The following is a 23124-nucleotide window of genomic DNA, read 5'->3' on the forward strand; positions in this document are numbered from 1 at the left end:
TGCCACAAACACCAAGCAGCTCCTCCTGCCCACTGCTGGGCTGCTCCCTGCCCCTTCCCCCGCAGCCAAAGGGACTGCTGCTGTGTGCAGAGCCTCGGCCTGGCAGCCCATACAAGCCATCACTTTTCTCTCTCTGCCCTGGGAAGAACACAAGCATCAGCTCACGCAGCACAGATTTACCTTTACACCAATAATCACAACTCCCCATGCTGCCAGTGTTAGGAGCAGCAGACTGAGCATGGGGTTGAAAACACATCTTATTAAATGCAATCCTTGCTTGTCAGAGACAGAGCCAATTGTCACCTCCATATTGAAAAGCAGAATGCAGAGGGACCACAGGCAAGAGGCCTCTCCTTAGGAGACCCAGCCACAGTAAGCCAGCTCCAAGCACTGCCACATGCTGGCCTACCTGCACAGGTAGGGGAATAAACCCATCAGAACTGAAATGCATTTAACCTTCCCTGAAATGCCAGAACTGCACAGGTTGTATCAGTTCGTAAGCTTTACTCTTTCCTCTGGCCAGATCCATGTGCCAGCCCTGCTCCCCACCCCACACACCTCAATCCCACTCACACACCACAAAAACCCTCTGCTGTTCCTCCTTACACAGTGCTATACGATGTGTGTGCAGACGTGGATGTTGTGCACTGTGCTTTTTCTGACACAAGGGAAGCTGGGGAGATAAAGGCTCCAGCATCAGCACACCATACACATTTAATTTTTAAATACAGATTTGTTGAGTAAGAGGAATTACCTCGGCTGGTTTTCTCCCAGCACCTCAGCCACTCAAGCAGTGTGAAGATACAGAGCAGCACTTCTAAGGCAAAATACTTCAAGAGAAAGGAAACAGACAAACGTTGAGGGGTCTTGCAGTGCTGCTAGGAGCCGCTCTTCAGTTCCTAGCAGTGCAAGCTGAAGTGGGTGGAGTTAGCATTAATTATCAGCACTGTTGATAATGCATTATACAGTGAAATGAGGACCTGAGTCTTCAGCTTCTGGCAGCTGTGTTCAGAAATAAACCTGTTGGCAGGGTAGAAACACCCTTGATCTCTACACCAGGTAGGTGGTAACAGCATGCCCAAGACAACACGTTTGAATTACACTGGTTCCTCAACTCCCTCCCCCCTCAGCCCCCTGCACCCCCAGGAAATCTTTATGTATTCTCAGCCCTCACGCAGAAGATCCCAACTAAATGCAGCAGCAATGGGCTTATTTTATATCAGCCACGGTGTAAACCTACAGCCAGGGTGAAGGAGACGATTTGCCACGAAGATAATCAGCACTGCCTCATTCCATAAGAATGTTAACTACACAATAACCTGGCTCCTCCACATCCTTTGCTCTGACACTCTATCAGCAGCGCTTAGTTACCCATTATAAAGGACAAGAAATGCATGCTGAGCACAGAACTCTTCTGACTGCTGCTGCCTGCAAACAGCTGAAGGGCAGACTGCATGCTTTACTCTGCTACAAATAGGAAATATTTCGTTTTTGGCTAAAAAACCGAAGTTCTGCTCATGCAAATATCAAATATCAACACTGCACACAAATGGAAAACGCCTCAAACACCTCAGTGACACAAAAAGCAGCAATGCCAAATTACTCTCTGCTTTCTGCATGCTCACACAGCCTCTGCAGCACAATCTGATCAAAGGCTGGAATTAACCTTTCTCTATTCAAACACTCAATCACTTACAATGCAGCCGTATACACATACTAAAAAAGAAAAAAAAAAAAAAACACTAAAAATTAAAACAAAGCTGCATTTCCAAGTGCAAACGACATGCCTGCATTTCAACACTGCGCTCAGCGTTTCCATTACACGCTGCCCGCTATCCCCAGTTGTGAAGCAATTACCTTCCGTGCAGATACAGAACCATTACAACCCTTCACGCAGGGCTGCAGAGACACGAGCCGTGTGCCCTGCAGGCGGGTCCTGCCGGCACCGAGCCGGGACACAGAACCGGGACCCGAGCCAGCTCGCACACAGCCGTGGGCTCGGGCTGCTCCGTGCCTCCCATCGCCTGCAGGGCTTCGTGCATCCCCCGGGCTGCTGCAGGCTGTAACGCTTTCCTAGCTGGATTTCTCTGCCCTGCCTACCCTGCGATGCTCTTACCTGGCCGGACACCTCTATCCCGAATTCAAAGCTCAGCAGCTGTGATGCATGTGACCGGTCGGAGGCATAAAAGCAGCAGACTGTTCCCAGATGTGCTGTAACCTTGGCTGCATCGCATCAGCGTTCTGCCTCCTCCTCCTCCTGAAAACGGGACAGCGTTCACCGGGTTCCCAGAGGAGACTCAGAAGGCTTTAATTTATCCCTGCCTTTACGCAGGCAGTTTTAGAAGTTGTGCACAGCTGATATTACCCTTTCCCATTTACACATTAAGCCATACAGACAGAGCACCATCACCCAACTTCAGAGCCCACCCAAGGGACACACACAGAAGGCACTGAGGTGCAGCCCTGGGCTCTGCCTGTGTCCCCAACTCACTGTGCCACCTCCATCAGCCCTTCTCTGTCTCCACACAGCACGGAGCTGCAATATTTCTGTGAAGCAGCACTGCTTCTCTATGCTCTTACCACTGTACCAAAGCTCTAGCTCTGAAACAGCAGCTGGAGTAAGTAACAATTTCACTATTAGGGACTGCTTTCTCGCAGGAACACAGCTGATGGAAATTCATTATCATCCAGCAGCACCCAATTCTGCACACTGTTCCTCTGCCTCAGCAGGTCATCAATTTTAAATGCAGATTTCAAGTGTATGAAGTATTTCTGTGTGCTCTCAGGACTCGGTGGAAAAAAAGGAAGTAGAAAAACAAAGTGTTCCTACGTAGTAAATCTGTTTTAAATCGAAGAGAAAAGGCTGCCCAATCCCAAATTATGCAAAACAGCCAACATAACTGCTGCTGCTCTGGGCTTTTTTTCCTGTTTAAATGGCTGGATTACTGTTGTTTGTGTTGCATTGTATGCTCTGTAACTCAGCAACAATGACCTTGTTAATTAGACCTAATGAATAAGGACAGAGTCATGCTAACCATTAGTTCAGCAGTTCCAGGAGAAGACCGTGGGCAAAGTCAAACAGGTTAGACCTGCTCTGTGCCTAGAAAGCCTGATGACTGTTTCTAAATCCCTTTCTCCCAGTGCTAATTTTTCTTTGTTTCACCCAAACAGACCTGCCCCGGTGGGACAAGCTGGAGATAAGGAGAAGTGACTGGGAAATAACATGCTCGTTTAGAAACAACCGTTTGCACTTTGCACCAGGACGAACAACCACGATTCTGAGAGGCCCAGAAGGTAAAATTCTGCTGCCAAGAGGTGTGTCCTACAGCTGGGGTGTAGGACAGCAATGAAACAGTAACAGAGCAAGAACAGACTCATTTTATACGGTGATGAAGCATGACAACTCAACAGATACCGTCTGCAATGCATCAGCTGTAATTTCAGGCACGCTGTTGGGCTGAGCAGTGGAGCTGCAAGGGGAGAAACCCAAGTGTGTTCCTCATACAGCCCCCCCTGTAGCCTCTACATAAAGAAAACAGAGCAGAACGATGTCAGTAACAGCAAAGTCCAGCTAAGGCAGCCTCAAGCTTGGACACACATCTCAATCTTAACACTCAGGGTAATGGGAGCAGGGCAGGACTGCACCTCCAGCCCTCAGAGCTTCTGACATCGCTGCACTGGGGGCCAACTGAGCAACCTCCACCTCGACAGCTTACAAGGATGATAATTAGATTTACATAACAAGACAGCCTTCTTCTACCTTGACTGGGAAACTGCATCAAGAACTCCTGTTCCAAGCAATTCTTTAACAGAAACTTCTGTCAAGCACAAAGAATACGATTATACAACTTGAACACAACTTGTCACCACTGCCAGTGCATTCATTCCTCCCTTGATTGCTTCCTAAACTTAAACAAAGTTCCATTTTATATAATGAGCAAGAATGGATATCAAGTTTAACCCCTTCGACTGCTTGAGTTCATCTAGGCAAGGAAAGAGCAAGGATGCCACAGGACTGCTTCTGCCCTTGCTCTGCGTGTAATTTTCTGTTAAATTAAAAATTAACTGCAATTAATACTGTATGCATGAAAAGATAACGCAGGACTGCTTCTGACCCCAAAAGCAAATTAAATTTAATGGAAAAATACATTCTGATGTTGAGATACGTGTATTATTTGCCTAAACGACTGTAAGCAACTCCATCCTCATAGTGCACACTGAAACCAAGGTTTTAGCCATGGCGTTGCTCAAAATGCACTGAGTCCAGGAAATGATGACCTACTGGTCAGCTGGAACCAAGAAACTTAAATATTTAAAAGGAAATCTTGCTGCCAGCCCAAGACGAGAGCTGTGTCATTGCTAATTGATGACACAGGTCACCCACTGCTCTCTACTGGAGCATATGACAGGACATTTGACTTCTTGGAGCAACCACGCACAGACATTCATCATCTGCTCAACCTCACGATATATGAAAGGGTTTTTATAGCAGAAGGACTCAACGAATCACAGCAAAAGGAGGAGAAAACCAGGCTGCAGTTTCTGACTGACAAAATGCATATCCAACCATTCCAACCCTTCACCACATCAAACACTCCTTTTGCATGGTTGAAGTTGAAGCCCTCTGAAGGGCTGGTTCACACCATGCCTTCCCCAGGCAGAAAACAGAGATGCTGAGCAGGCTGCAGTAAACATCTTCTAATCCCTGTCCAAAAGGAGTTTGCATTCCTGCACATTCTCCTGTACAAGAACTGTGCTCAAGGCTCTATTTAAAGCACAAGGCTATTGCCACAACTGCACACCTCCACAATTAATCATCTTCAAAGGCCGTTTACACAGCTATGTGTTAGTACCTCCATGACAGTCACTGCTGGGCTGCATTCCTTGGTATGCACCTTGTTCTTTTGATGACTGATTAATCTACTGAAGATATACTCTGATTTCTCTATAAACAAATTGAAAGGTTTATATGCATAAGTGGGGAAAAGAAAAGAGGGGAAAATTTGAGGTCTCAATGAAAGCAGCCAATCCTGCATACATCTTGGGTGGGAACTGCAAGAGAGTGATGGAGATGCAGGGGAAAGCCTCCTCACCATGTTGGGCACAGAGCATCTGCAACCAAGCCAAATTTTTTTTCTTTTTAAGTGAGGATTTAAAATACAAGACAAGATAATTAAACATTTCACAAAACTATTGCTAGAGATGCCCAACAAAGCAGAACATATAGATGAGGCCAGCAGGCAGCGCGCAGGTGTTGTATCAGTGCAAAGCCCCCACACAGCAAGGTTAATTTGTGACAACTGCACACAGTGCTGGGGCAGTGAAGAACTGGACATAATCACAGCCTACCGAGCTGAAAACCTTTGTATCCTTTGTATCCTTCACCTGAATTCTGTGCAACATTTTATAAAAATAAAATTAGGTCAGGAGCCATAATTTTCTCTGTTGCAACACTTGCCAGAAGAAATGGACACTTCCTGCAACATATGGTTAGAGAAACCTGGTTCCCAGGTGAAGAGAAACCCAGCCTGGTGGAGCAGACTAAAGCACGAGGAAGGGCAGCATTCCCACAGTGCTGCTCTTCCTCCATCCAGCAGCCTGAGCAGGCTGCCATGCAGCACAAGCCTGTGCTTGTATGGGGTGCAGGCCCTGTGCAATCCACCTGCTTGGATTGCAGTGCTGTACCTCTGCCAGCTGCCCTCCAGGGAGAGGAAAACACAGGGGGGGGAGAAGAAAGGGGAGTGTGCATTTGAGATGCGTGCTCCTCAAATGCATCTTCAACATGGAAACAGAGAGCTCCATGTTACAAAAGAAAAAAAATCAAGCTGCATTTAATATTTACATCTTCAGAAATCAGCTTTGTAGAAATAGACAATCAGCATCACTTGAAAACCTATTCCTCCCAAGCCTGGAAAAGACACAAGACAAATTACTGAGAGGGAGGCAGAACAGAGAGAGGAGAGAGAAAAGCAAGCACAGCAGTTGCCACACACAAGTCATGTTGTTCCTCCAGCCTTGGATAAGCCACCCCACCAGACACCCCTACCCAAACACACAGTCACACCAAGGGCTTGTTTTCCCCAGGCACAAAGCTAACAGGCTGCTCTGCTTCTTATATTAGCCAGCTATGATTTGACACACAGGAATACAGAGTGGTAATGATTCTGTCCCTATTTATCCCACCTCAGTATCCTCCTGGATAAAAGCTTTCAATTAAAATATTCCCCAAGAGAGCAGCAAGGAGAGAGAGAGAGGACAATCTCTGTCCTCTGTCATTGCTCTTTCCACAACCCTGATTCCCTCCCATTCTGAATAATCCTCTCTGAAACAGGCCTGTTGGGATACAGTGTGCAATGAGTGCCATTTGGATACCCCTATCTGTACACTCCCTTAGTTCTAACCTATCACTCAAATGTGGTTATACCTCCATTTTTCACATTCAACATCCAAACATTTCGTACCATCTCGCTAATAAAGGATATTGCCAATATCTTCATTGTGAAAAAAAATAAATAGGGGATAACAGAAAATGAACAATAACCCAAATCACCAAAGATGAGTGCACAGTCCCCCAGAGCATGGATGAACAGCACCATGCTGGGTTCTCCACACTTCCCCAGAGAAGAACGCGTGCTGCTTCAGGGATGAGCAATTAAGGGCTAACGAGGCCAGGCCAGTGCAGCATGGCAGCCTCAGAGCCTGCATGGAGCCTTGCCCACCAAAGCTGCACTCTGCATCAATGCCACTGCAGCAAGGTGGTGGTGTTGTAATTTATTTTAACACATAAAAGACCTAAATGGAAATAAGACGGCTGTTTTGAACATGGAAGAGAAGTGTCATCTCCTTTCTCCTCAAATGAAAAGGGAGATGAAAGACATCTCATTTTCTCTCATTGCAACCCATTCTTAAACAGATTCTCGTTAATTGCTTTTCTTATGCGTATAATCTAATCATATAAAGCTGTAATAAACCTAAGAAGCACCGCAAGAAAATAAGACAAAACCGAGGAAGCACTTGGGGAATTTTTTAGCAAAATTTTCATTAGTTTTGCATGGAAAACAGCTAAGCAGCTCAGATGCACGCTGCACCAAGAGAACTTGGAGCCTGGAAAGAAGGACATTTGGAAAAGGACATTACCTCCATGATTTCCAGGCTCAACATCTACAGCACTGAGCAAACAGCGTTGGTTTGATGTGAAAAGGAGTAGAAGGGGCTGTTACATGCTCAGGAAAAATGAGTTCTAAGATATATTGAGAACTTCCCTTCAAACAACTATCTTGGAGTAACGCTGTGGTCATTCATACCCACATCCAGGAGCACAGCCACTACCACAGGACTCCCTCTACCATAAACACAACAGTGAAGAGCTCAGCAGATCAACTGGAAGAAGCCCCAGGAGGATAAAGAGTTACATCCTCATTAGATTTCAGCAATTTAATGAGCACACAAGGTCTAAAACCAGCAGTTAGAAAGCAAACAGACGCCGACCCTCCCATCACCACAAGTTACCGTTTATAAGCATTCTCCAATCCAGAAGTAAATGAAATGCAGCACAAACTGAAGAAGTTGATCTAACATACCTTTCCCAGCACTTGTAACCAATGGGGAATGGCAGAGCTGGAAGGAGTTGCACACTTTGTGTGCTCACACCTCTGCAGCAGGGTTGGCTCTTCCCAGGTGCAGCACTCTGCAGCAGGCATTGCTGGTGATGGGTAGGAGCTATTCTGCATCCGTGTAACAAAGAACACTCAGCACACTCTCGACTTCCTTCACTCAGCAGAAAGCTGGGATTCCTACAATTACCGCCCCTCCTTTCCCATCCATGATGTTTATCGTTGCCTGTTACGTCTTCTGCAATATCTTCAAACACTCAAGCTGGGTCCAACAACCCAAAGCTGACCCTGGACCTTTCAGGGCAAGAAAGTTCCAGCTACCAAACAGAGAAGGCAGTAAACATGCTCCACTGTTGTGGACTACAAATACAACTAAAAGAACAAAGGAGAGCAGAGCTGCTGTTTATTTCCTTTGTAACCCCCTAGATGAGAAAGCAGCATTTTCCTGAAGGCCAGGCCTAGATGTGCTCCCAGCAAAGCACAAAGGGCACCAATAGTTTGGAGTCATTTGTTCTGCCTATTTGTCCGACCACACAGGTGAACATGAAGATGCAACATCCTATTTGTTTCAATAAGGAGCAAGCTGTCATTTCTAAGCCTTACAGACCCAAATGTGGTTTTATGATGTCCCAAGACTCCCCACTTCTGTGAGACGAGGGAAGGGGGAAAAAAAATTCACTGTATCAAATGGAAACTATAAAAAGAAACAGGAGTGCCAGACTTCTGGGTGACAACTGCCATGCAGGAGGAGGTGAGTCACCCCCTGGCACAGACAGGCTGCAATTTAGTGCAAAGAAGTTCTCATAATCAATATTTATAGATGAGTATTTTTATGAAATGAGTGTATGTTTGCCACAATAAGGATCTGGAGTCTGCTCTCTGAATATAAATAGGAAGAGCTAGCTGAAAAATGGCCTTGTCCCATCTCTCACCCCCCGAAATAAATACATCCGAAAACCTGAACATGCAGAATGGACATTTACTGCATGAAACTGAAAGGCTGGGCAATAAAAAGTCACAGAGGCAGAACCTCATGTTCCTTTTGTGTTTGCTGGAGGACAAACTGAGGAATCCAACTGAAGAGCCAGGTGCAGTAATTTCACAATGCTTCTACAAAACAGGATAGAAGCCCCTGCTGTGCTAAGTGCTGTACTAACACAAAGAGAGCTGCATATCAAAACCCAGGCTGGAATATAACCACTGTCCCAATACCCCCATAAGGAAGAGATGGCTGCTCAATCAGGGACACATTATAAAAGATGTTTATAAATATAACTGAGGTATGTGTTACACTATTATACAAGTGTTAAATATGCTTGTATTTCCAATAAGGAAACAAATACTGAGAACTCCTAAGAGATGAATCTCCAGGAAGCCCTGCACAGATTATTGCTTGGATGCATCTGACAATTTCAGCTGTAATGGTGAAGTGAACCATCACTGGTGCCTCTGCAAAAGGGCTCAAACTTGGAGTTTCAGAACCTGATTTCAAACAATTCCAATACATTGCTTGCAATGCAGATGAAGCACGTAGATAATCAATAGTCAAATAAAAGCTGCTTGTAATAACATTACTATTGTGCCCATGAGGAAGAGGAAAAAAGGGGCTGCAGACAATCCTGATAAAGTTCCTATGCTGTAAACACATCCCATAGATTTGATGCTTTCAAAAACATGACTTACAAAAATGTCAACTCCACAAACACTCCCAGGGCACCAGAAATAACATTTGACACCATTTCTGCGACTGAAAGTCAGTTCTTTTACCTCAAAAGTCAACACAGAACTTTTATTCAAGTTGTGGCTTCAGTGCCAAACCCTGCACCAGAACAATGCACAAAAGCACACTTCAGATCACAGTGAAAGCACTGCATTCTTAGAGCTGGCAAGAAAGCCTTTCACTCAAACTTGTGCCAGGCAGTGTCTTTCTTCAGGAAGATGCATGAAGACATGCACAAATCCTATGCTCACAAGCTAGAATAATGAATCTACAGACAGAAAGATGCAAATTACCCCTCCTTTCCCAATAGTATTTGACACAGGACTCTGCACCAGAGATGCAGGAGAGCCTTAGGCGACTTCAGCAGCTCAGGGTCTGTGTCCAACTCTCCTCTGCCCCACATACCCACTGCTGCACACTGCTCTGCTCCAGCTGACCAAGACTTATGCTGGCTCTAATCGTTGATGAAACCTTTAAGATTCAGACATCCTCTTTGGCCAGACACGAGGTACGGGTTGGTTCTCGTACGAAAAGTCTGCTGCCCTATTCTCCAGGCATCTTGTGATGCGTGTGAGCTGCTTCAGCATATCACTGAGGATCTTCCCGTTCCAACCAGCAGACAGGCTGGGAAATGCACTACAGCTCAGGCTCCTCAGCCTTCAAAGAGCTTTTGTGGGACTGTTTCTGGCATTGGTACCCCATGAGCTTGGCAGAACACCAGGTAATTAGGCAATTACTCTGACTAAGGTACAGCAGTGGCTTCCTGCAGGGCTCCAGCTCTCATATTTGAACAGGATCCCCCTGCCTGCCCACTGGTCAGCAGTGCTGCTCTTCTCCCACTTATTAAAGCATTCTTAACCCCCGCTCACAACTGAAAGTCAGCTCTTGTTGTAGAGTAGCTGCATTCTCATGTTCAAGAGAGATTCACGTAATCTGAGCTAACAAGTAATAACAGGAAATAATGGGTCTTAATTGCAAGTTGGAGTTTGGGTTTGCACCTGAGAAGAGCTCAGGATCTGCTTTAAGTAGAACATGTTAACACTTTATGAATGTTTCCATTGTTCAAATGTGACAGGAGCATTAGAGAAGCTTAAGATGTGATTACAGTTTTGATAGGCAGACTGCTGAGCTCGGCCAGAGCCGTGGGCTTCTCCTTAAATACACGATATGCACCCAGTAGCCAAGAAAACCATCACCTATGGGCTGGGCTGAGCCCACACACAGCACAGGCTGGCAGGAAAGGTGGGGCTGATGGCTCCTCAATCCCAAACCATTCCAACCATTCCTTTTCTACCCAGAGAAGCAGCCAGCTGTGGGAGATGACTTGAGAATTAGAGCAGCCAGTCACAAGGCAGTGAAGATCCAACATCCTTTACATTTATTTCTATTGGAAATAAATTGGAAACCTGGAAAGAATGCTTTTAAGAAATCAGAAATATTAAGGCGGTAACTACGAGACAAAATCCAAGTTTCTGAACATATAAGAAGGGTTTCTGTAGTTAAAGATGAAGAGGAGAAAGTTGCCAGAAAAAGACTCTGCAATGCTTCAGGAGAATGGAGGAATTATTGCTACCATAAAAACCAAAGAGGCCACATTTATATGACAAAATTACTCATATTGACAGCAAAAGCAAAACCCACATTTGATGTTGGAAAGGTTCCATCCTCCTTGTGGCTCAGTCCATTTAGAAGAGATATCAAGCACTTAACAGGGCCGGGTCTTTTAAGAAAGGAATCCTGTAGAATGCTTTAAGCCAGCAGTGATCTCCATTAAGAAAAAAAATCCATCCTGGGTCCATCACATTGTATGCCTTTAATAAATGACACACGTTTTCAAATTACATTCCATACAATTCCATACATTTTTATCATTGCTGAGCACCACAATAATCCTACAGAAATGAAAGCAAGCAGGAGATTAAGGAAGAGGTGCAGGAACATTCTTACTTCAAAAAGTCTTCAACAATTTCCAAAAGGAAAAACAAAACATTGTTCTTCTCCCAGCACTTGTTTATAGAAAGACTGCTGCAATAACAGCACACATCTACTGAATATATGCATTCAAATGCAAGTTTGAAAGATTTCTTTAAAGCACGAGTTTCATTAACTCTGAGCCAAACAAAAAATAAAAATCCAATAAAATGAGGCATAAAACACTAAATTGCATATTATGGAGGTGGTAACTTCATTTCCATATGTGCAGGTCCTTGCATTATGTGGCATTGGAGTATACAGACATATTACTTCAGTATTCTACAGAGACCTCAGTATACATTCCCTCACTTTCTCCTCTGCATATAGTTTTTCAATTTTGCAGCTAATCAAAGCAAAATTATTTCAGGATCTTAACTTGCATAATAGTGCTGGCCTACTTAAATACATATCATCACCATCAGCAACAAAAAAAAAAAAACCACCAGAAATTGTGTACTTCTCCATTGTGGAAATGAGTCAAAGGAAAATCTCTGCTCCTCCGATTATTGAGCCAAACAGGCTTACAGGCTCTGAGGAGCCATAAACAACCGAGCCAGGATGGTACAGAAGGGAAGGAAAGCAGATGGGGAAAGAAGAGGCAAACTGCAGCTCGAATAGATCAGATGCAGCATCACACCCCATTTGTAGCCATGGGGCACTGGGGCAGAGGTGCCTTCTATCCTCAGTGCCCAGGAGAGGAAATAGATTTCAGTGCTGGAGACAAACCAGCAGTTACTCATCCAGCTTCCTTGGACAGCTTCGTTTTCACAGAAACAGAAAATATTTGAAACATGAAAAACCTCAAGTTTCCCTGAACTATTAGTACCAGTGATATTCTGAATATCGAATGCTGTATTTAAGCTCTTGGCAGAAACGCGGATCTAGCTCTGGTATCAGATATCCAAAGTCCTCAATCATCCTTTTTCCATAAGAACCAGCTTTCTTCATGCCAATATATATTCCAGATGAACTGAAATAAAGACTGAGTGACAAACAGAGCACAAAGGCTTAGAGCTGCATCAAGAATTATACAGGTTCCAGCACCATAGAATTTCACCTGGCCAGATACCATCGTGAGTTCAACCGCAGTATATTGGGAGCCATAAAGCAGTTTGCATCCTCACAAAGGGCAAACTCAGCTCCATTTTGACAACCATGGCCTTCCTATGCTTTGGAGGGTCCAAATATCTCCTGGCAGCCGAGCTCTGCCATCATCCTACACTTCAGTGCAAAAGGAAAGCCCCTTCCTCCTTGAATAACATCAACCAGAAATGGCACCAAATACTTCCAGAAATCTGCTTTGTAGATGATATGCAACCAAGTCAAGCGCTGCTGCCACGTCCTACCTAAGCTGCAAATGCTTGGAAGTCAAAGAAAAAGAAAAAATTGAATGTTAAATTTATCACGAGTGAAAGAAAAGCAAATAAATGAAGGAACAGTCCCAGCAAGGGATGGGCAATGACTGCAGTCACATCAGCAGCAGCACTGTACAGCACTCAGACTCATATCACAGCTGTCCCCACCCGTGCACTTTCTTTCTGCTGAACCCAGTGGTCTAACAACTGCATAAATTAGCTTAAAATCAATCTGCACCTGAAGGAGAGGTAAGAGGGAAAGGAAAAAACACGGTAGGTACCCTTGGTAGCAGCCTTAGAGGACAGGCATTTACAATTATGTGATCGTTTTAAGGAGGCTTTCCTTCCTCCAAAGCATTTTTGTCCTCTGCACAGCGCAGCTTATCCATCGTGCTCAGCAGTTCTATTTATATGGATGTGACTCACCTTAGAACTGCCTCCGAGACAATGCAGCCCATCCACTTTCTCTTAAATAAAATTAGAGATAATAACAAAGGGAAAACAGTGCATAAATAAGATCCTTCCCTAAACCTCATCCTGAAACTGTGACAAATTCATTCCAGTCTGACAGGTCAGTGCAATTCTCAGGGTTCAGAACATCCAAAAAATTACGTGGGGGTCTCAGGTGAGCATGAATAGAACCAGCAGAGCAGAAATTCTCATCCTGATTCCATGTGACACCGCCATATGCATAACACTGCAACATCATCACAAATTAGAAAATCCAAGACCTCGTCTGCAATGCAGACCATAATTTCAAAGGTACTTTCAACGGTCTGAGTAGTTAAATACATTGTTGGGTTTTTTGTTTGACTGTAATCCCATCATTATGTTGCTTTTATTGCTACATGGAGGGCATTCCTTGGGCTTGTGGGGGGAAAAGGCAGCAAAGCATGGCTGAGAAGTTGGGTAGATGCATCCCCAGAGATCTCCTGTCTAAAGTGAAGGAGCAATGGGCTCTGATCTGCAAAGTGCTGCAGATGGTGATCCAAGGGAAAGCAGAGGAACACAGCCTCTCCAGATTCAGCCCTTCTGCAGCACCTAAACCAAAAAAAGCTGTAGAGTACCCATCCTCTATGCAGGAAAGAGCAAGATGTTCCTCCCAAACTCCTCAGCTGTAAGCAATCTTATGTGAAACACTGCAAATGAAGTACAGCCCAGCTTGTCCTCTCATGCAACCATAACCAAAGTGTCAGCATTCCTTGGTGAGGGCCAAAGGCACACAGAGCTGTTCAGCACATCAGTCCACTTGCAGTTAAGCATGCTCTGAAATGCCTGCATGAAGTAAACGGCCACAACAAACCTCTTACAGTCTGTTTCTCCTGATCCCTGTCCTGCTGTAAGATAGCTTTCCTGGATCCTGAGCCTGCTCCACCAGCCTGCCCTACAGGCTGGGATGCACTCTCTCATTACCAACCCCACAATCACTGGGAGCTATTTTTTAGGGCATTCAGCCACACCACTGGATCACAAGACAATCCTATACAGATACCAAAACAGCACTGACTAATAGGAGTGGGAAGGAATGGTCCTCCAGCAACTTTTATTTCCCTCAGTTTCAGGATGGAGTGGAATTACAGCTATTAAGAAACCAGTCTGCACCAGAGATGAACAGAGAACACAGGGAAGACTGCGAGGGTATGGAAAAAAAACCCAGAATTTCCTCCTCCAGGTGCACAACTCCTGTAAGCAAGCCACATCTCAGACTGACATCTCAAATGCCATCAGTAATGTCCTTATTGCATCTGGTTTCAATGGGCAAATCCCATGAATGGAAACTGAATCAGGGCAGAGCAGGCTAAACAAAACTGCTTTGCTGCTGCCTAATTAGATGATGCTGACTAATCCTCTACATTACTTCACAGAGAAAGGAACCCACTGGGAGCGTTAGGATATGTTTTCATAGAGCTAAAAGCTACCAATGATTTCTTTTTACAAAGAGCATTTCTCTTGCACAAGTTGCTTCATAAAGTGCTATTTTCTAAGACTGCACTCCTTGCAAAACTCGTTTCTGTGACAAAGTCAGGACAAAGAGCAGCATCAGGGAATAGAACAGATGGAGAGGGAAATGCCGGACAGCAGCTCCTACAGAATCCTCCACATGAAAGTGATGACAAGAAGAAATAATTTGCAGGACTGGCTTCGTGTCTTACCTCTAAACACGGAATACAAAGTTTTGCCCTCCTCTTGCAAGCCTTAACAGGCTTTACACAGCCAGCTATTTAAAGTGTTCCACCTTGCTTTTCTTTCCTCAGAGATTCTGCTAAACCAAATACACAGCTTGGAAGTATGAGACCCCAGAACCTGACCTACTCGAGAGTGGGAAGCCATTATCAGTCATTTCTGAAGCTTTAAGAGAATGACATTCGCCATCTCATTAAGTTAACTGGGTCGTATGGCAAGGAAAATGTAACAGCTCAACCCTTCCCTTTTCTCCAAGCTCAGCTCATTAGAATTATGATCAATTAGGAAAGCACTGCTGGAAAGAGAGAGAGAACAATGGAAACCAGTCAGCAAGGACAGCACCTTCCAGAATCTAGCCCTCATAGCTCTGTTGGATAAGTGAAGTGTTCTTCATTCTGAGCTACTTCAGCCAAGAAAAAACAAATACAATTTGTAGTGGATTAATTTTCTAAACCATTTGGCCAGGCTGAAGTAAAACAAGAACAATTCCCCAGTGTTTTACTTTCATTTAAAGGCAAATAGCACTGTTCATTTCACTTACAGCCCAACCTGTTCTGAGACAGATCAATACCTGCCAACTACTGCTTGCCATGTGCCTGCACATACAAAGAACACCAAGAGCATACTGCTGTGGTCTGAGAGGAATAACAGAGGAATTCAATCCTCTGCAGCCGGTTCACAAGGCCTCACGTTCCATACCACATCATATCAGCTGCTAATTAAAGACTGATTGCTGCACAGGGCGTATCTTCCTCAGGTTCCTGCACCTTGAGCTGTACTGATAAGGATTTCTTAGGAAAGGATTCAGTTTCATGGATAAAGCTGTGGTCTGAGAACTAACAAACAGCCTCTTCCTCTGTAACAGAGAACTGCTGGAAGCTCAACAAAGTCAGATGTGCCTCCTTACACTAGTGCCAAAACCAGGTCAACAGAACTGCCTGCATACCTCCAACACTTAGCAGCGATCCACCAGGAGCAATATGAGGGCTGCAGCACTCACTGAGGACAGGTGGGGTTTTTGTTTGGTCTTTTTTAAGGCTTACCTGAACATGGAGGCTGTTCTGATGATGCTCTCTTACCAATGATCACACAAACTGGGGTTGGTGATGGAGAGAGACAGGTGGGTTTACAGAGTTCCCAAGTTTGTGAATGGGAAAGAGGCAAGAGAAACACAGAACTCTTCCTACTTGCTGCAGATACATCTGGGATGGAAACCAGACCAGCCTTTTAGATCTGCAATTTTGATTGGCAGGCAGTTTTACTGGTACCTACTGCAATAAAGCTGCAGGAGTATGTAGATGCATACCATGCAATTAAAACAACTAGAGCTCATTAGGGGCATACATGCAGGTATGAGAAACAATAGTTGACGCAGAGCAGCTGAACCTTAAGTCAATACATATGCAGATGCTGCACTGCTGGAGATGATTTTCACTCAAGGTCACTGGTGAAGCTGTTTTAAGGTAATTTATTCTGTAACATTTAGAACCATTTAAAAGACAGCACAAAGAACGATTCCTATTAAACACAACAGGAAGCCAAGACTGCACAACGCCTACCAACAAAAGCAACACTTTCCTCGCTGGCATCAGTGGGGCTGGGAGAGGGTTAATGGCATCCTGCTGAGTCACCAAGCAGCTCACAGGGTGGGGAAGGAAGGTCCCTGCAAAGTCAGAATAGGTACAAAATGAAGGGACAAGGAAGTTCAAGACCAGCTGCTCTCTGCCACTGTAAACCAGTGCATTCAAAGACAAAGCAAGAAGGCTCCGTGATATTTTTTCAGCTGCAAGAATTTCCAAAGAAACCAAATGAACTTAAAAAATATTAAATTTCCATTTAAAAGGAAGTATCTCATCTACAGAGCAGACTCAACATGGCATCCAAGAAACAAAATGGAATAGCAGCAGCTAGGGAAGGATGCTACACCTCAGGATGTATGTCAGGTTCAACCAAGCAGATTTAATAATTTGCAGTGCATTTTGTTTCAAATGGCATGTGACCTATTTTAGGACTCAATCTGATTTGACTATAATTAACTGCAATTTGTGTGGATTCCTATTTAGTGCTTTACATTAAAAAGAAAAAAAACAAACCAACAGGACAATTTCTGATGTTAAAAAAAAAACCAAAACATCAAGTATCAATTGAATCTATGTATTATTCCTCCAGATTACTGCATTTCCAATAGAACACTAAGCATTTTACAGAGGCTTTTAGGACACTCAACCCACAGCACAAGGACAAAGTGTGATTTTGTAGTCTGAAAAAATGTCAATTTCCCATTCAATGAAAACACAAAATACATCATTTGTTTTCTTAGCATGAAGGCAGATCCTACTTACAGCCCAGAATTTGGTTTTGCTTTGGAACCCATCCTTAACCCTTTGCACACAGCATTATGAAAAAAACAAAACCAGTTTCTCAAGCCCTACACAGACACACGCTGTAGTTCTTCAGGCTTCTTCACCCATAAATTTTCCTCTATGAAGGTGAACTATCACAAAATCCCTTTGTAGCACCACCAAGAAAACGAGAAGAAAATCTGTGAGGACTTTAATTACAGCTTCACATGCTGCACATCTCCAAACTGATACTCGTCCTCTTGTCACCCATCTGCCACCCCAGTGACAGCTCTGTGCTTTGCGTGCTCCCTTTGTAAACTTACCAGTGAAATAAAATTCAAACAAAGAAAGCAACAGCAGCTTAAGGAGTAAGGAATAAATGCACGCAACCTTAAGAAAGGCAAAAATGCCTCCCAGTGCCCTTATCTGCATCAGCAAGTTCATGAAAACCACTGGTTTCACTCCAACACTCTCCCTCTATGCAGATGGCCATATCTGCCTCAAAATTCAGAGTCAGGCTCTTGCCAAAGGTTTTCCTGACTAATACTGCAAAGTCTGGCTGGGAACCGAGCTGCAATGACTTCAAATGAAAAGTAAGCTTGATAATTTGCAGGGCTATCCAGCAAGCTAAAAACAAACAAACAAAAAAAAACCCAAGGCAAAGGATGGAAAGGGGTGGGAATGGAAATAACAAGCAATAGATGAGGCAACAATTCAAGGAGAGATGAAAAAGGAGTAAAACACTACTCTGACTTAAAGCTGAGATAAAGCGAAGTCTGAAAGAACAGAAAGAGTTGCTGATAATGTGAAAACAGAGTTAGGAGTACTTGCAAGTATTTACTTGCCCTGCATAGCTGTCATTCCTACAGCCCAGACAGAACGGCTTCTTGCCTCCCAAAGATTTCTATTGCACCCATTTTGCATTTGTCTTCCAAGAAAATTTTACTGTAATTAAGGAGAGTGGTTTTACTCATAGGAAATTAAGTTCCTAGCATCACAGCAGATGAACAGCAAAGGCATGTGCAACTTCCAACTTGCAGGGTATTTAAGAGACAGACCTTGCAAAGACAACAGCCAGTTAAAATAATCCCAAAGCTATGGAGAACCCCCACAGACACAAATACAACCCAGGTTTCCAACACGGATGTATAAAACAGCAGCTATGCAGCACAGAACAACAGGTTTGGGCTCCAAAGCATCTTCTCCAGCTTAGCTCTGAGGGTGCTGCCGGCCAGCAAATCCACTCTGATGTGCCATGAAGCGACGGAGGATGTGCACAAAAAGGCACAAAGCCGTGTTGTTTTACATACGTTAACTTCCTACACAGTGCAAGAGCAGACAAGCTGAAGAGTCAGGTGAGAGACAGCACCAGGCAGGAACAGCTGCATGGCCCCAGATGTGTCCTATTTCCCATCCAGCAACCTCTCTGCCCTTGCAGGGACATTAAACAGCCAGGCTGCAGAGCAGATCCCTCCTGCAGCAGCTCTCCATCTGCTCCCACTGCAGCGCACAGCAGTGAACACGGCCTGCCTGAATAGCATCACTGCAACATTTGTCCATCACAAGTTTGTCCCAAAGAAATAAAGAACGTGAGGACATACAGGGAACAAGGAGCAGTAACACAAACGCTTCAGAAGAAATCCACGTCTCCTCTCTGGCTCTCACTTGCCACTGCTTTGTGGCAGCTGTTTCTCAGCACTAGCATCAAGAACTCACAAGGAGAAGGGCAGAAATGAGCAATGCTCAAAGTCCCAATAACACAGCTTGTTGTGGGCTTTATTCAGGAAAGAATAACACCATTCAAAAAGAATCATCATTAACAACAGAACGAGGATCTCAGCCCTCTTTAGTAGCAGCTTTGATCCTGGTGTAAATGCTAAGTTAGTCGCTAATTAACAAGATTTCTTGGCATTCAAGCTCAGCTTGAAACACCACACAGCTTTGCCACCAAGAGCTGACCAAAGCCTAAACCTCCTTACCTGAACCAAGGGAAGGTGCTTTCTAATCAAGACAACACTTAAAATCTATTCCTTCACTGAAGTCCAATCAAGTTTTCAGCTGTCTGCTTCTCTATGCAACAGTGATTGATGTGCTATGCAGCAGCTGAGGCCACGCAGCAGCAGCCTCACCAGAGCAGGTGGCACTGAAACAAGGCAGGGCCCCAGAAAGGCTTCCTTTTGGAAAAAATCCTAGTTAGTTTTTTTCTTTGTGATATTCAAACTGATTGTGTGGTTTTCAACAAGCATCACGCTTTGTTTTTTCTCTCCCGAATAGAACGCCAGCCACTCTCACCACATAACTGAACTTGTGGCTGGAGAATAAAAGGAAATAAATAATCACCCACTACACACATGGATAAGCAGTGATATTGCACTTGTTTGGGCTTGTCACTACTGAAGAGCTATTCCTAATGAAATAGATCAGCTGAGCTCTCAAACTGATGACTCCCTGATGCATGGGGGTTTCAGTACCTGTATCTACCTGATGGATCAAGTGGCTGAAACACTCCTATTTATTCTTTGGAATAGAGGAAGCCATTTAGATGGAGGCTATAAAGCCAAAGGAAAATATGACTTTCCAAACTGTAGAACAGACGCTGTAAAAGCAATGAGGTCAAACACAGCTGAGATGCACTGCTCCACAGCAGCAAGAGTATCACTTCAACCCCAGAGAATTCAGATACTTCAGCTTAAAACATATCACCCCAATCTCAGAAACCCAACTTCTTTGTACCCAAAATTCAAGATAAATACTGATGCTACAAACACATCCCACCAACACAGAAAATTAATGAGAAGAAAGTTGTGATCCCATCGTTAACCTTGTAATGCTATAGAACTATTTGGGATCCACAAAGGGAACAGCACCAAGCTCGGCCATTTTATAAGCCTTCCATATGATTCAACGACAGCAAGCTGTTTTTGGCAGCTTGGCTCACTGCAGAGCCTGCCTGGTGACCTTCTGCAAAGCCAAAACAGACCCAAAGTGAGCTGCAGTCCCCACCTTCTGCTCTCCCAGCACACTCCCATCAGACAAAGGAAGCTCAGAGGTGCTGACACACAGAAGGTACACAGCACAGAATGCCATAAAGGAGAGAAAAACCAGTATCTCTAATGACTATACTTTGTTATCATATATATTTCATCTGTTTAAATCAGACCTATCAACAAGCTCAGTTTACAAGACAGCAGTTGCACCAACAGTTTCAATCCAATCCCAACCCTCATAGCCTCACCAAATTATCTCAGGAAGGGAAAAGAGCCTTCCAGAGCTCAATATCAGATAAAAGAGACAGGAGAAAATTAAGAGTTGATTAGCTATGACATCCTGAAGACTTTGCAGAACTCAAATTCTGCATGCACTGAATTTGAATACATACATGTATTTCTCACAAAGAAGCAAAATCAGTTCCAGCAGGCTCCTGCAACACAGGCAATGCACTCACAGGGAGGCCAACAGCCACACACAGAGAGAGTTGAACTCACCCGGCTGATGAAGGGGACCTCCAGCCATGCAGCACTCCTCCTCCAAAGCAGCCCAGCCCCAAGGGATGCTCTCCTGCAATGGTTGGCCTTTATATGAGCTCTGAGTGGGCAGCACAGGTGGAAGCACTTAGCCTGAGCTCCCTGGGCTGCCTTTCTCCAGGTGCTCAATCACCACCTCAGCCACCACCCAGCAGTTTCTCTACACCTGTGAGCAGTGCTCTCAGCTACCAGGATGATTTTATTTTTCTCCTTTTGAGTTACACATTTATTGCTGTTTGTGGCAAAAATGTAAGGGCAATGTACTCAACTCCAGATTACATTTATAGTCACTGGGGGAAAAATGACTTGACACCACTGCTGGGGGCTGGAGGGAGGAATTAAGTTTACCTTAAGGCAAGCATTAAAGACAGGTCATATTCCTCACCCTCAGAGGTGCTTATTCATCTGCACCAGCTGCAGAGGAAGGCCAGAGGCAAGCATTCAACTTCAGTGTGCACTTAGGGCAATGAGTCCCACCAAAGGGGGTAGTCCCTAACCCCAATGGATTGGTCCAGTGACTGAACATTGTTAGTGAAAGCTTCAAGACTCAATACAAAGGAAAAAGATCAGGTAAGCTCCCTGTGCAGATAGGGCTGAAGCAAAGGTAGCAGTTTTACCTAGAATTAGCGTGGAAAGAGCCCTGCAGTCCCCAGTTTAAGTAGTGCAATCAAGTCACAGGCATCTCTAACCTGCCTTTCAAAAGGGTTTTTGCTATTGTTGCTCTTGCTTTGGCTGTACAAAAGCAAGTAAGTTTGAAAAGCTTCACATTCAGGTTCTGAACAGCTGAATCGAGTGGATTCTAAACAGTTAGCCTCAGAGATAAAGGAAAACAAAGCTTAGCAGAAGAACTTGTCTGCATAAAGCTACATCCAGCACAGCTGCTACACTGTTGAAACCGGCTACCAAGGGACAAAGCACAGCTCATTCTTCGCCTTGATTTCACAGTTAGATATTTCAAAGAGCCCTCTTCTAACCAGGGATGGTGTGGGCTGTTTGATAGTCTGTTTGCACTTAACAAGACGACTTCATCAAATATCTAAAGTTTGCAGGAAGGAACAAGCAACTGTCACAATTTCTGTCCCTTGCTAAATTCACACTCCAATATTTACTTTCATACTAAAAGTATTGACTAGCCTCGCTCCCACCTGGCTAACAGGCAAACAATAGAAGTACATTAATGTTTATATCCTGCCACTTTTTTCCAGCATCAAAATAACATTCTGCTATAACACTCCTCAGCGTTATGCCAGTGCTCAGTCCATTTTAGATCTGGAAGATGCATTCAGGAACCCCAAAACTCCAGCCTCACTGACAATGCTGGATAACTTTCAGTTGTCAGCAGAGTGCAACCACCTGCTGCACCTTTACCTGTACATCAAAAGCTCTGGTTCTGTACTATGATAGAATTCCTTGTGCTCAAGCAGAGATCCACTGAGGCCAAAAAGGTGCTGGGTGAGTACGCTCTGCCATGAGCTGTGCAGCCAGAAAGAAGACGGATCAGAACACAGCAGCTGAATTCACAACTGAATACTCACTCCAGCATCAAAGCATTATTTTGTTCAGAATACTAGAAACTCTTAAAAAAACAACAGAAAAAACACTAATGTAATAGCAAGTGGGCAAAAAACCCTCACAGACCAGCTCATGGAAGAGAAAAAGCATTTTGGAGCATCTCAGAGTACAGAGAGATGTCTCATAAAGCCCTCAAGGACTGCAGAGGCTTCCTTCCCCTCTCTCCCCCACACCAAATCTCTCTCACTTGCACACACTGCAAACAGATGAGCCTCAGCATACAATGAAACAACTGTGTTGAACAAATTTGTTCTTTTGCTTTTATTGAAATAAGGTGGGTGGGAGGGCTGAAACCAATTCTGAAACAGGAAAGCCAACCAATACTTGGCCACAACGAGTCCCCCCAACAGCACATTTCTGCTCCTACATGTACCCAATTTCTTGTTTCTCCCACATAGCTGGGTAGGAGAAACACCCATGCTAATCTCCTGCCCAGCTGAACCTGTGATGTCAGCATTCCTGTTTGCACACAGGGGGAGAATGGGTTTAAAGCTGATTATGTCCCAAGAGTGGTATCACAGCACAGGTGTGGAACTTGCAGCAGCACCAGAAAGCCTCTTCCACAGGATAAATGATCAGCACACGTGCTCAGAACATGGTCTTGCTGCTCACATCTCCATTTGTGTGGAGGTATGCATGCTCAGCTATCACTTTCAATCAATATATAAACACATTATTTCAGCACAGGCACCAACAAAATTTATAGAAACTGAAGTCGTGCTTAAAACACCCTGATCTGCAATTATCACATTCTTCTGTCCTACACTGAGACCACATTCACACACACTGTATCCAAACCTGCTCTCAAACTCAACCACAATTAAGTCAAATTGCTGCATT

At 44.3% G+C, this 23124-nt stretch overlaps 1 protein-coding gene across 1 annotated transcript in view; it reads right to left on the reverse strand.

Moving 5' to 3' along the window:
• The window catches only part of ARHGAP32 (Rho GTPase activating protein 32), a 147266-nt gene extending 126545 nt beyond the window's left edge, over positions 1-20721 (reverse strand). The window contains exon 1 of the mRNA XM_042882458.1: positions 20674-20721. The gene's annotated coding sequence lies outside the window, so the exon portion shown is untranslated. The remainder of the gene's footprint in view (positions 1-20673) is intronic.
• Positions 20722-23124: the final 2403 nt, after the last annotated feature.

Source organism: Lagopus leucura, unplaced genomic scaffold, assembly GCF_019238085.1.
Source record: "Lagopus leucura isolate 7727_CA_CO unplaced genomic scaffold, USGS_WTPT01 Super-Scaffold_100034, whole genome shotgun sequence".
NCBI lineage: Eukaryota > Metazoa > Chordata > Aves > Galliformes > Phasianidae > Lagopus > Lagopus leucura.